Source organism: Primulina eburnea, chromosome 16 (genome assembly GCF_022965805.1).
Source record: "Primulina eburnea isolate SZY01 chromosome 16, ASM2296580v1, whole genome shotgun sequence".
NCBI classification, from domain to species: domain Eukaryota; kingdom Viridiplantae; phylum Streptophyta; class Magnoliopsida; order Lamiales; family Gesneriaceae; genus Primulina; species Primulina eburnea.
The window spans coordinates 16,369,144-16,384,699 of record NC_133116.1 but is presented as its reverse complement, the minus strand read 5'-3'; the positions used below and the strand labels follow the sequence as shown (position 1 = coordinate 16,384,699).

The 15,556-nt window shown below is 40.6% G+C and overlaps 1 long non-coding RNA gene across 1 annotated transcript; it reads left to right on the top strand.

Annotated features, from left to right (window-relative positions):
* The first annotated feature begins 1,340 nt into the window (after positions 1-1,340).
* Positions 1,341-2,071, top strand: LOC140816260 (uncharacterized). Its single transcript, XR_012114513.1, has 2 exons — positions 1,341-1,511; positions 1,968-2,071. It is a non-coding gene; the product is annotated as an uncharacterized lncRNA (long non-coding RNA).
* Positions 2,072-15,556: the final 13,485 nt, after the last annotated feature.

The window sequence follows — 15,556 nt, the reverse complement described above, 5'->3', positions numbered from 1 at the left end:
GCCAATCCTCCACCCCCACCCCAGACATGCAGGCACAGATGCTTGCAGGCATGACTCAGTTCTTCGCACAGTTTGCGTGGAACCAGGCTGCAGTTGATGCAGGGGCGAGGCCCCGACCTGAGGCAGTGTACGAAAGGTTTAGGAGGATGAGTCCTAAGGAGTTTTTGGGTACCACCTACCCGATGATAGCCGATGGATTGATTAAGTCCATCGAGGTAATCTTCGACTTCATGGAACTGACTGATGCAGATAGGGTCAGGTGTGCCACGTTCCTTCTGACAGGGGACGCCAGGCCGTGGTGGGAGAGCACATCAGTGGCAGTCAACTTGCAGGTGCTGCCTTGGAATGGTTTCAAGGACGTCTTTTATTCCAAGTACTTCACTGAGGAAGTACGCTCTCACCTAACCAGCGAGTTTATGACACTGCATCAGGGTGACAATAGTGTTGCAGAATTTGTTAGGAAGTTTGAGAGAGGGTGTCACTTCATACCCCTCATTGAGAATGATGTCCAGGCAAAGTTGAGGTATTTCTTGAATGGTTTGCGGCCTATCTTGCGCCGTGACGTCCGAGTAGCTGGTCCTACTAGCTATGCAGTCGCAATATCTAGAGCATTGGCTGCAGAGCAAGATCTGAGAGATATCGAGATGGACAGGCAGTGCAAGAGGCCCTATCAGGCACCACCGCAACACCACCAGCAGCAACAGCAGAGACCTCAGTTTAAGAGGCCGTTTCAGGGACCGTCGGGGAAGAAACCCTATCAGGGAACACCGAAAGGTAAGGGTCCGATACAACAGTAGGTGGCGCCTCAGAAACCCGGGAATTTCCCAGTGTGTTAGAAATGTAATCGCCAGCATCCCGGACCATGCTTATGGGGATCCAGAAAATGTTTCAAATGTGGGGCCAGTGACCACATGCTGAAGGAGTGCCCACAGTGGAAGCAGCCTACTCAGGGCAGAGTATTCGCCATGCATGCACAGGAGGCGAGCCCAGATACTACACTGTTAACCGGTAACCTGTTTAACTCAGTACAGTTTTAAATTTTTTCCTTGCATGTGGAATTTTATTTGGGATTATTAAGGTGCTAGTAATATTTTGAGTAATTTGGAATAATAATTTTCTACTATGTTTGAGGTTAATGTAAGAATTTTTGGGATATAAGTTTGTGTTGTGCTAGCGTCTCTCAGAAAATATTTTCATTAAGAGATTAGTCACTCAGGCCTTGATAGATTCAGGAGCCACCCATTCTTTCATTTCGAAAACATTTGCTAGTCACTTGGATATCAAGACCATTGGACTCGACGTGAATTATTCCGTGACAGTCCTGTAACGCCCCAGATTCGACGACTGTCCTCACTGTATCAAGACGAGTCTTTCCAGCGTGCTTGTGTTCTCACTCACACGCACCCTGGGAAACTTCCCAGGAGGTCACCCATCCCAAAATTGCCCCAAGTCAAGCACGCTTAACTTTGAAGTTCTTATGTGATGAGCTACCGAAAAGAAGATGCACCTTCGTGATATGAGTAGTACCAATCAAATCTTTTAAGCCCTCTTCAACTGTACAGTCCATTACATTGAACAGTCTTGGAATCCCTCTCATTCCCGTGTGGGTCGGTTCATTCATGTTCCCTCCACCTATAAGCTTACCAGGAGCCGCTCATTGTCCGTGCAACTGATGGCACCGGCGATCACCCCCCGCCCTCTTCGGCCCCGGGTCTCACATGCCCACCTGCTTCCGCTTGGTTCGTCCCCGAACCACACCTTACTAAGAGAAGTCGGCTCTGATACCACTTGTAACGCCCCAGATTCGACGACTGTCCTCACTGTATCAAAACGAGTCTTTCCAGCGTGCTTATGTCCTCACTCACACGCACCCTGGGAAACTTCCCAGGAGGTCACCCATCCCAAATTGCCCCAAGTCAAACACGCTTAACTTTTAAATTCTTATGTGATGAGCTACCGAAAAGAAGATGCACCTTCGTGACATGAGTAGTACCAATCAAATCTTTTAAGCCCTCTTCAACTGTACAGTCCATTACATTGAACAGTCTCGGAATCCCTCTCATTCTCGTGTGGGTCGGTTCATTCATGTTCCCTCCACCTAGAAGCTTTCCAGGAGCCGCTCATTGTCCGTGCAACTGATGGAACCGGCGATCACCCCCCGCCCTCTTCGGCCCCGGGCCTCACAAGTCCCATCAGGGGAAGAGCTGTCAGCTACTAGTGTGGTCAGAGACATTGATCTAGAATTGCACGGCTACCTGGTGTATGCTGATTTGATCGTCTTGCCGATGCCAGAATTCGACATTATTTTAGGAATGGATTGGCTGACGAAGAACATAGTTCTGATTGATTTTCAGAAGAGGTCGGCATTTGTTAGACCGCCTGGCATGGAGTAATTTCTTTTTGAACCAGCCTGATGGAGAAGTTTCCCTCGCTTGATCTCTTGCATGCAGGCTAGGAGACTTATTTCTAAGGGGTGTCAGGCCTTCTTGGCCAGCATTATTTTTGCACTTGACATACCCACTCCGTCTTTATCAGAGGTGTTAGTAGTCAGAGAATTCTCAGACGTCTTTTCTGGTGACGTCACAGGCCTTCCACTGGAGAGAGAGGTGGAGTTTGCAATCAATCTTATGCCAGGCACTGTGCCAATCTCTAAGGCACCGTATCGATTAGCTCCAGTTGAAATGTTAGAACTCAAGCAGCAGATTCAGGAGCATCTCGACAAGGAGTTTATCCGCCCTAGTTTCTCACCGTGGGGCGCGCCAGTGCTCTTTGTGAAAAGAAGGATGGGAGTATGAGGTTGTGCATCGATTACCGAGAGTTGAACAAGGTAACGATAAAGAACAAGTACCCACTTCATAGGATCGAAGACTTGTTTGATCAGTTGCAGGGAGCTCAGTGTTCTCTAAGATAGATCTTCGATCAGGATATCACCAGCTGAAGGTGAAAGATGCAGATGTGCACAAAACAGCCTTCAGAACCAGATATGGGCATTACGAGTTCTTAGTAATGCCATTCAGACTGACGAACGCCCCAGCTATTTTCATGGACCTAATGAACCGAGTATTTCAGCCTTACCTTGATCATTTCGTCATAGTATTCATTGACAATATTCTCATTTACTCGAAGAGCCATGAGGAGCATACCCAGCATTTGAGGACAGTGTTGCAGGTTTTGCAGGGTCGTAAGTTGTTTCGAAGTTCAGTAAGTGCGAGTTTTGGTTGGAGAAGATAGCGTTTTTGTGTCATATTATTTCTAGCAGTGGAATTGAGGTGGATCCAACCAAGGTAGCGGCAGTTAAGGATTGGGTTGAACCGAAGAATGCATCGGAAATCCGCATTTTTCTGGATTTAGCCGGTTACTACCGTAAGTTCATCCAAGGATTTTCATCGATAGCAGTGCCACTCACGGCACTGACCAAAAAGAATGCTAAGTTTGTGTAGAATGATGAATTTCAGAAGAGCTTCGATACGTTGAAGCAAGCCATTATTTCAGCGCCAGTGTTAGCCATGCCATCAGGGCAAGGGAATTTTGTGTTATACACCGATGCATCTAAGCTCGGTTTAGGCACAGTCTTGATGCAGCAGGGTCGGGTGATAGCTTATGCTTCCAGACAGTTAAAGGTGCATGAGAAGAATTATCCGACGCATGACTTAGAATTAGCCGCCGTCGTCTTTGCATTGAAGATTTGGAGACACTACTTGTACGGCGAGAAGTGCCAGATATTCACGGATCACAAGAGTCTCAAGTATTTCTTCACACAGAAAGAACTGAATATGAGGCAGAGACGGTGGTTGGAGTTCGTGAAAACTACGACTGCGAGATTAGCTACCATCCGGGGAAAGCTAATGTAGTGGCAGATGCCTTGAGCCGGAAAGTTGCAGTCATAGCTCAGTTGTCAGTGCAGAGACCTCTTCAATCTGAGATTCAGAAGTTTGGTTTAGAATTTTATCGCAAGGGTAGAGCTCCGAGGCTGTCTAATCTGATAGTCCAATCTTCCTTGTTAGACCGTATTCGTACAGGTCAGCCTTTAGATGAGCAGTTACAGAAATGGAGGCTGAAGGATGAAGCCAAGGGAAGGGTTCTCTACACAGTTTCAAATGATATTGTGAGGTACAGAGATAGAATGTGGGTGCCTAGTGTTGATTCGATCACAGAGGATATTCTGACAGAGGCACACGCATCTCCGTATTCTATTCACCCAGGAGGTACCAAGATGTGTAAGGACCTACAGATTCTGTATTGGTGGCCAGGGATGAAGTGAGACATCCGCAGATTTGTGTCTGAATGCCTCATAAGTCAGCAGGTGAAGGCAGAGCATCAGAGGCCAGCAGGATTGGTTAAGCCACTCCCCATCCCAGAGTGGAAATGGGAGAATGTTACCACGGACTTTGTGGTTGGTCTGCCAAGGTCAGTCAGAGTATTTAATTCTATTTTTGGGTTATAGTGGACCGACTCACAAATTCAGCACACTTCTTGCCAGTGAAGACGACTTTCTCTATGACGCAGTATGCGGAGCTCTATATCAAGGAGATAGTCCGATTGCATGGAGTCCCAGTTTCTATTGTGTCCGACAGGGACCCAAGGTTTACGTCGTCCTTTTGGAAGAGCTTACATGCAGCCATGGGGACGAAATTGCTTTTCAGTATAGCTTTTCACCCGCAGACAGATAGCCAGTCTGAGCGAGTGATTCGGATTTTGGAGGATTTATTGCGGGCCAATATGATTGATTTCCAGGGAACATGGGAATCAAATTTACCTTTAGTGGATTTTACCTATAACAACAGTTTCCAAGCATCTATAGGTATGGCCCCCTATGAGGCGTTGTACGGACGGAAGTGCAGATCACCAGTTCATTGGGATGAGGTTTGTGAAAGAGCAGAACTTGGTCCGGAGATAGTTCAGCAGATTGCAGATGTGGTGGTCAAGATTCGAGATAGAATGAAGACCGCCCAGAGTCGCCAAAAGAGCTATGATGATAAGAGAAGGAGAGATCTCAAGTTTGCCGTAGGCGATCACGTTTTTGTAAAGATAGCGCCCATGAAGGGTGTTATGAGATTCGGGAAAAGAGGCAAGCTAAGTCCGAGGTTTATTGGGCCGTTTGAGATTCTTTACAGAGTTGGGACACTAGCTTATCGTGTTGCCCTTCCTCCGAATCTGGCCGGGGTACACAATGTGTTCCACGTCTCGATGCTAAGGAAGTATCTAGCTAATCCTTCTCATGTTCTGAGCTACGAGCCGTTGCAGTTGGCTCCAGACCTGTCATAAGAGGAAAGTCCCGTCCAAATCCTAGACAGACAGGAGCGTAGACTTCGGAACAAAGTGACCAAGTTGGTCAAAGTCCGGTGGCTAAACCAATCAGTGGAGGAGGCCACTTGGGAGACTGAAGCAGACATGAGAATCCGCTACACGGAATTGTTCGGTAAGACTTAATTTCGAGGACGAAATTTTTATAAGTGGGGGAGGAACTGTAGTGCCCAAATTCAATACACGTATAACTCATGCAGTTATTTAATTATTAAATCATTTAACTAATTTTAAAATGAGTTTTAAGCCATGCATGATTTATTTAAATGCATTATTTTAAATTATTCGAGTTTATGATATGCACGTTAAAATGTTTTTCCAATTTCATGTTTTAGGCGATTATTCGAGGCGGGATAGAGGAAAAGACCGGTGACGATTTTTCGCAATTTGAAAGTGTGGTGATTTATTTTAAGTTGAGCATGGGGCAATTTAATTATTTATTTAGTTTTAGCATCTTTGAGCCTAAATCATTTAGTTGGTAACTTTAAGAGTTTAAAACTTTTAAAATTAGCATATTGGTGGGTGTTATTTTAATTTAAGAGTCTTGTTAAAATCAGTGTGGATTAACCTTTATTAGTATTTTTATCAATTACATTAGCACTAATTTCTCCTAATCAAAAACCAACACAACGTACACACACTCACACACACTTACACGTTTTTACACACACTAAAACATACAACACACTTACACATTCATTTTCAGATTTTTAAAGAAAGAAAACTTAGGGTTCTTGAGAGAACAAGCAGCCGCCCCCTTCCCCTCTATTTTCCAGCAAGTTTTCGGCGATTTTATTGCAAGATAATCGAGCCACCATCGTCCCGGATCAACCTCGCTTCTTTCTCCGCTTTGGTATCGCTGTGTCGGTAAAGTTTATCATCAAAAGGCACGTATAATCTTTCTTTTGTTGCATCGATCATGTCATATTATGTGTTGCATTTTTTATGCATAAAAATATATGTGTGACGTTCTTCGTTTGAGCGGAAAACGGTTCGGATCATTTTTGAGATAATTTTAGATCTGAAAACTCGTTTTTTCTATCATTTTTAAAACTGTGACTTTTCGGTCGTGATTCCGAGAAAACTTTCAACGTGAAAATTGTAGAATTTTTTGTTACCTTCGATTTGATATAAAATTTGAAATATTTGGATAAAAATTGCGGGAGTTATGACCGTTTTCGTGGGACTGCTCAAATTGTGTTTCCTGAAAATTATGTTAGTGATATGTTCTTGAAGTTATTTGTTGCAGGCTTTGTTGGGCATCGACGGCTTGTGCTACTGCATTTAGTTATGTTATGAGAAGTATTTAGGTGTTATTTGGTGGTTCGTTTGGGTCGGGATTGGCTTGAGATGTAATAGAAGTCGTAGGAAGCGAAACGATGCCGAATTGCGGGTTATTGTTGTATTGAAGTTACTTGTCGATTTTTGGGAACGTTCGGGGTGTTTGTATGTGTTTGAATCAATGTAATAACATCCTAGGATGAGTCTTGAGGTGTTGGTTCATGGTCCTTAGGCTTGGATTGAAAGAGTGAATGAATAAGTTAGTGAATTTTCGTGAATTTGCAAGTCCAGTGCCTACCCGGAACCCTTCCCGGAACCCTACACGGAGTCCGTGTCTGTTTTCCTTCAAAAATACGAAATCCAGTGCCTACCCGGACCCGTATACGGACCCCTACACGGGGTCCGTGTACCCTTTTTCACAAAAAATAAAAAATAAAAATTTATTTATTTTTAGGACTTGCTTCGGGGTTCTATATCATGGTTTAGCACCATGGTTAAAATTTATTTATGTAAAAATATAGGATTTGTTTTGTGGTTTTATGTCATGGTTTAGTACGATGATTAAACGAGGTCAAGTTCGGAGCGAACTAGAATGTAGAATGTCATAGGCTACTTATTCACTTTGGTGGTGAGCTCGAGTACCTACGTCTAAGACATGCAATTTAAGTATTTAAAATTCATGTTAGTATGTGCAGTAGCGGCCCCAAGTGAAATCCAATGAATCCCTCAACGCCAAGTAAGTATGTTGACGTGCAAAAGAAAATATTTCAAGTTTTTGAGGTATGCTAAATGTCTTGTGACCAAATTATTAATGGGTTTGGAAATCGGTGAAGGTGGCCGAGGACCTCTCCACCCCGTTAAATTATGAACGGGTTTAGATCGTGATTGGAAAGCGTTAAATTATGAATGTGGACCAATCAGCCCGTTAAATCATGAACGGGGATCTCATGTATGTGGCAGTGGATACGTCCCTGTCAGCCCAGTACTGTGGTTTAGTCTGATCAGGCGAAATATGTTATGGGTCACTTGCTTTGAAACATCCTCTACGCAAAATGATGAAGTATGTATGTTCATGTATGTTCAAGTATGCAAGCATGTTTACGAAAAGTTTATGGCACGTCTAAGTATGTATGTACGTATGCTCAGGTTTATCAAGCAAGTTCAAGTTTTAAGTATGTATGTCCTATTTTAAAGTTGCATGTGATTTTATTATTTACTACTCGTTACTACCAGTTTATATGTGTTGAGTCTTTAGACTCACTAGACTTGATCGATGCAGGTGAGGATGTTTATGAGGAGGGTGAAGGTGTTGACCGAGGAGCTGGCTTGGACTGAGCGGGAGGCTAAACCCAAGAACCGCCCATGTTTTGAAGTTTTTATATAAATGTTCAAACGCTTTTGTCAAACTCTATTTTTAGATCTTTGTTTGCAACAAATGGTTGAGATGTACAGTTATTTTATCGAATTTTGAACGTTCATGTTTATTTAAAAAAAAATTAAATTTTTCCGCAAATTTTAAATAGTAAAATTACGGTATGTTACAAGTCCTTTAGTAACCCAGACTTGGATCGGTCTAACTGACCTTCCAATTGCAGTGTTCTAGATAACTTTTCCAGGCTTTGGTTGTTGGGTGTGTGAAATTAGGAAGAAACAATATGATTTTTGTCCTTTTTCAACTTACTGTTCATTTGATATCATTTCTAAACTGGCTTTTGGTTATAGTAATTGTAATAGCCATTCCTAGAATACTGTCTTTTGTAACTGAATCGTTTAATTGACCAGTTACTTGAGTAAGTTGAACTCTCATAGCCATATCCAATACCATACCTTTTTCCTTTGTTCTTACTTTCGATCTTTTGAACAGCCGGTTTACTTGGCTCTGAAAATTCATTTTCCACTATTGATTTACAAAGGTAATATATTTTCCTTTGCCTTTATTCAATTTTGGCTGAGCATCATTTGCAGAATAATCAATTTGATTTTTAAATCCCAAACCAGTTTTAGCATCAACTGATTTTTGAGCATTCTGCATTTCAGTTAAAATAACTCACGACTTGTTCCAATCTTGTTTATTTTCAACTGACATATCAAGGCTTGATTCTCACTCAGTTCAGCTTTCTGCTTTGCGATTTCCCCTTTTAGATTAAACACTTCAACTGATTCTTCAGTTTCAGTTTATTTTCTTTGGGGTCATTTCGCTCAGCTTTGACTTTCTCGAATGGGCGAGCAAGTTTTTGATACTCATTTACCATGTCATGCAGGGTGGTAATGAGTTCCTATCGTGTAAAATCAGCTAAAATAAAATACCTGTTCGCTAGCTGATTCCAGTTGGACACCATCTGCCATTAGACATTTTACTTCTTCTTCATCTTCAGTTGAGCTGCTTGAGCTATCTGGTTCTGATTCATCACTATCGGTTTCAGCCCATTTGGATTTGCTCACTTCAGCTAAGAGCACATTATGCTTCTTTCTGGATGATTTCTTCTCAACCTTAGTCCTTCTTCTGTGATCATAGTGACTTCTTCCCTTTATCAGTTGACCCTCGACTATCCTTCTTTGGTTTAGAACAGTCAGCTATGAAGTGATCAGGTTTACCACAGTTGTAACACAAATAGGATTCTTCTTTGTCTGGTTCTTTTGAAATTGCTTCTGAAAGTTTCCTTGATTATTTCTCATGTATCTTGCAAATTTCTTGATATACAATGACATTGCATCATTTCTCAATTGATCAGTAGTTTTGTCAGCTGAACCAGTTTTCTCCTGCCTGACTGCAGTTAAAGCTGTCGTTGCAGATGTTGTAGAAGGCTCTCCTTCTCTGGTATGCAATTCAAACTCGTAAGCCTTAAGATCGGCAAACAAGTCGTGGAGTTTGATCTTGTTGAGATCCTTCGACTCCCTCATAGCCATAGTCTTCACATCCCACTCCTTGAGAAGACCTCTAATAACCTTCAGTGCTACTTCTTTATTTGAATACACTTTTCCTAGTGCATTCAGCTCATTGATGATTCCACTGATCCTTTCATCATAGTCATGCATAGATTCACCAGCTTTCATCTTTATGTTGTCAAACTTCTGAACGACAACTGATAATTTGTTTTCCTTTGTCTGCTCATTGCCTTCGCATAACTGGATCAACTTTTCCCATATTTCTTTGCTGGTTTTACACATCTTGATTTTATTGAATATGACTTTATCCAGCATTTTGTATAATATATCCTTGGCCACGTTGTCCAAATTTTCTTTTCTTTTATCCTCTGCTGTCCATTCATCTCTGGGCTTTTCAATCCTATGAGGTGCCCCATCGGTGATGGCAATTGCTTTGTTGGCTTTCAATATTTTCATTGGACCTTCAGTGATGACATACCACATGTCATCATCTTCTACAGCTAAGTAAGCCCACATCGTGATTTTCCAATCATCGAAGTATTCTCTGGAAAACATATGGATTTTAGTGAAAGATGCCATGGTAATCAGTTTTGTGAATGAAAGTATTCTTAGACAAGATGTAAATGTGCTCTGATACCACTTGTTCGATCGGTTGACTACTGGAATAAGTATTTAGAAGGCGGGGTTGAATAAACACTTTCGATTATGTAGCTTTTGAAAAATATAGTGTCAGTTTTGTAAGAAACTGAAACTGGAAATCTTGTCAGTCAATGACAATCAGTTTAACTGAGAAAACAGTTGCGGAAGTAAAGTGACTGAAAGATAGAATATGTAACTGAAATAAAATGACACACAAGAGTTTATGGATGTTCGGAGATTGAATCCCTCCTATGTCACACCTTCTATCACAAAGATAGGATATACACTAAAAGAATTTGATCAATACAAGATTGTATAGACCCACTTCAGTTTTGGACTTAACAGTGCCAAAACTGAAACTCTTAGTATACAATTTTCTTGCAGTTCGTAAACTGATCTTAGCACAAATTGAATGAATATACAACAAATGACTTGTGCTATTTAAGCTCGAAATATATCCTTGAATTCTATTGATATTTCTGATAACTGTGAGCTTGTGAATGTTCTTGAGCAGCGTAACAGCAAGATGAATAGAAGCTTTTTATTTTTTCAACTGCTCTTCTCGCCTATTTATAAACATCTCTTCAAAGGTAACAATAAATACAATTTGATTCTTTATAGACGCTGATTGCCACGTCATCATTCTTCTCAAATTTTTACACTGTAGACTCTGAAATGCGGCGTTCCACTACGAGTTGCAGTCTGTTTGTACTATTTGTCGGTTGTCATTCTCAACTGATGACGTGTACAGCTTAGAGATCAGCTGAAAAACACTCTGCTGGAAAGCTTATAACTGATTGTTTCAACTTATCAGTCAGTTAGATTATGCTCCACTGATCAGTTTCCAACTGATCAGTTCGACGTAGATAAATTCAGCTGGCTTCAGTTTCCGTTGATAATGTACGCATTAATATTGGCAACTATCAGTTTTATGATTTTAGTTAGTTAAGCTCATTCTCCTTTGATCAGTTATTCCAATAAGTTTAAATTCTTAGTTTGTCAAACTACCAAAACTTAGTTTCCAACAATTTCTATCCGTCAGCCATATCAGGTCTGAATCTTACGATTTTCTGGAAACAATCTACGGTAGCTCTGTACTTGGTCAGCATATCGATACCAATAATACAGTCAAAATCAGACAACCCAAGTACAATACAATCTAACTCAATCTCATACCCGTCATACTGTAGCATACAATGTCTAACAGAATTCACTGATATAAGACATCTCCCCAAAGTTGAAGAGACCGATACTACAGTAGATAATGACTCAACAGGCAAAGCATGTATCAATGCAAATCTCTCAAATATAAAAGTATGAGATGCACCCGTATCAATCAATACATAAGCAGGATAACCGCAAAGAGAACAGTTACCTGCAACAACATCATTTGGTGCTTCTTGGGCCTGTTCTTCAGTCAATGCAAACATTCTAGCGTGGTGTCTCCGAGGTTTGCTAACAGTCTGGCTTCCTCTTGGCCTTGGCTATGACTGGGCAGGTGCTAGCTGGAACAAGTGAACAGCTGATGATCGTCTATCAGGCTGAGCCACTGAACCAGATGACTATGCTCCCTGGGATCTTTGAGAACCTCGTTGTGGACAAACTCTGGAAAAATTTCCCTACTGTCTGCAGATATTGCAACTACCAAAGACTCCTTGGCATTGCTCGATGGGATGTCTTCCTCCACAAGTTCTGCAATAGACCCAGGTATAACTCTGGCTCTGTCATGAACCACTGGAGCTAGATGAACTACTACCAGAATTCTTAAATTTTTTCCTTCTGGCTTTGAAATTATCTCTTTCCACTGCTACTACTGCCAATCTCAAATCTGGGAGGGGGTTGGTGGAACTGAGTAGAAGGTTGTTGTTGTTTCGGTGTTGGTGCAACATACAAAGCTCCCTTTTGTCTGATCAGGCCTGCTTCAGCTCCTTTTGCTCTCTTCAAAGCATCGGATTAATTATTCGATCGCCCTATGTTCACCAATGTAAAGATCTCGGGATTAAACCCATTGATGAACTGATCAGTCACTACTTCGTTATTCTCAGCAACATGTAGAGCATAACGCAGCAAGGTAGAGAATTTGGCCACATATTCTTCAATATTCAATCTGACTTCTGTCTTTTCTGTACGATACTGGGAAGAATCGTTTATAAAATTCAGTCTTAAAGATCTTCGAAGTAATAACTGTACCTCTTTGCTCCAAAGCCCTGTTCTCGTAAGCCACCAATTCTTTGCAACATCATGCAACTGGTGCCCAATCAATCTGACTCTACGCTCATCCTGTGTAATCAAGTGAATCAAATAACATTTCGATGTCATCTAGCAAACTCTCGCAGTCAACAGAAGTCTCAATGCCCTTCAGAGTCGGTGGTTTAAACGACTGAAATCTCTTCAGCAGTGTATCCATCGGTGTCGCTGTAACATCCATCGAATTAGTTGAGGTACTACCATGTTCTGGGATTCTTCGAGGAGACATATCTGATTATCATAACGGTTAGAATCAAATTTTATCAATCTGTCTCAGTCCTCCTCTGATCATCTTACCTCTGATCAAGAATCGTTTCTGATTCATTCTTGAATAGTACATGTTTTCAATCAAATCAAATAATCAGGTAAACATGTAATAAAACAGTAAAACATAATGTGATATTAGCATATAACATATGTAACTCAACATCATAATCAATCATATGCTAGCACCACAAAAGCAAGAAAGAAAATTCAATCTGCCCCGCTCACTCTCTTCTATCTCAGTCTAAGGAACCTACTGCTCTGATACCACCTGCGGTGGGGACCTGAACCTAATTCATCTTCTTAAATCGTCTTCGAGATTAAATGGATCAATTACATAATATGGGTCTAATTTTTTTAAAAAAAAATACATAAATGCGCAACCTATAATAATCAATCTTATCTTATTTACAAGATAAAGTTTAATATCTACAACATGATCCAAAGTACAAGTCTTATACAAAATAAAATCATAACCAACTATTGTTCAACAGCTACATCCAGTGTTGAAAATCAAATCTACTTCTAAGTATGGATCTCCCATCTAATCTTGATCTCTCATCCTCTTCTTGACCCTGATCATGTCCCACCTATTATCATGCACACATACAAACACAACAACAGCCGGATAACTTCGGTGAGAATATAATTCCTAGTATAAACCAAGTATACATGCATTTCATATAAACATATACAAAAGCATATAACTGTTATCAATAACATGTATCAAATCTGAAACATGAAACTATATAAAACTGTAAATCAAACTCTTTGATTCTTACATATCTGACTCGACTCTTTTCTAGACTAGGGATCCCGGTTCCCGAACGTTGGCATATTATATCGAATCTCTGCAATAAGAGTCGATCTACTGCTAAGCACATCAATACAAACCAAACATCCATTGTCTTGGCACCTCTGCCAAAGACTAGGCACATCTACCAAAAACTCGTTCTCGATATCTATTTTCTATTCTCTGCTTTTCTATAAATCAATAGAATAAGCATACACATTCAAGTAATAAAAAGGTATTAAAACAATAAAAAGAAAGTATGTGGTTTTGGGAAACTCAAGTAAAATCTAACTCGAATCGTATCTCCCGGTTAATTGATTTATACCTTTATTTTGTCGATCTGACAAGTCGAAGTCTTGAATTCGAAGTTGTCAATACTCAATCTATCAATGACATTCGAATTGTATCAACACACAACTCAAATCAAAACATCTCAATCTTATCAAATTCTGACGGCATAACGGTACAATCTCGAAACACCGGCAATATAATATCAATAGACATCAATCTCAATAGACATCAATCTCAATAACTCATAATCAATAAAAAACTCTATCTGATATCAAATCTGTATAATCTCAATCGAATCAAATCTGAAAAATCATAACAATGTCAAACGGTATCCGTTCTTCGATCCTGTTTCGATTATACTATTGTCACAATCTCAGGAGCAGATAATATCAATCATATCATGATTCCTTCAATACCATATTTTCAAACCATGCTAGAACATAAGAAAACTTACATCCTTTTGAAAATTTTGACGAAAGGAGCACGTAACTAAATTCGGATTGAAAATTAGACGGTCGGATCTTCTATAATTCAAATTCTAGTACCGGAAGAAACTTGAAGCTTTCTCCTATGGATTCCTCGGTTTTCTTCCTGCTGACTTTGAAGGAAATGAAGTTATTTATCCTTTTATTGCATGGCAAGAACAAGTGGCTTATTCTTCATGCTGCACGTCTCGCGCATATGCGAGACCATCATCGGCGCATATTCGCGAGACATACTGTCTCGACGCACAACATTCCAACTTCTCGCGCATATGCGCGCCATGTCCCCGCGCATATGCGCAAGACCTACTGTCTCGGCACTTGGCAATATCACATGCTCACGCATATGCGCACATCATCTCGCGCATATGCGCGAGGCCTTCTGCCTCGCTCGCACATATGTGCGCCTATGCGCGAGACCTTCTGTCCTCACGCCACACAATACACATGCTATTCCAAATCATGTCTCGGAATGGTCCTTCTATAATCACATCAATTCATAAATCAATAATCGCGAATTAACAAAATAAAATCTCGGGCATTATAATCGTGGTCCAATTGGTTCATTATTACATCTTACTGTCAGTAGACCTGATATTATGTTTGTGGTTTGTGTTTGTGCAAGATTTCTGTCTAACCCTAAGAAATCACATTATGTTGCTGCTAAATGTATTCTGAAATACTTAAAGGGTACTCAAAATGTCGGCCTATGGTATCCCAATGATTCTTCTTTCAATCTTATTGGATATCAGATGCTGACTATGCAGGTTGCAAACTGGATAGAAAAAGCACAAGTGGTTTTTGTCAATTTCTTGGTGATAGGTTGATCTCCTGGTTCAGTAAAAAGCATACTTCCATAGCTGTGTCTACTGCTGAAGCAGAATACCTTGCTGCTTGAAGTTGCTGCTCTCAAATACTGTGGATACATCAACAACTTAAAGACAATGGAGTTCAAGTTTCTGAATCACCCATATTCTGTGACAATTCCAGTGCTATAGCAATTACGCATAATGCAGTACCTCATTCCAGAACAAAGCACATTGACATCAGACATCATTTTATTAGAGATCGTGTGCAGAAGAAAGACATCCGTCTGGAATATTTTTCTATTGATCAACAAGCAACAGATATCTTTACTAAACCTTTGCCTGAGAATAAGTTTTCTTATTTTCCTAGTGTTCTCGGTTTAATTATCTGAATTATTGTTTTCTATCTTCTGTTTTCTTTTATGCAGTAAGTAAAAGCAGTAGATAAACAAGAGATATGACAAAATGAAATATTTCATTTATAAAACCAGATGCGTTACATTATCTAAGCTATTACAATTGTTGATATCAGTAGTATTGAAGTCCCTCAGCAGGAATCTAAC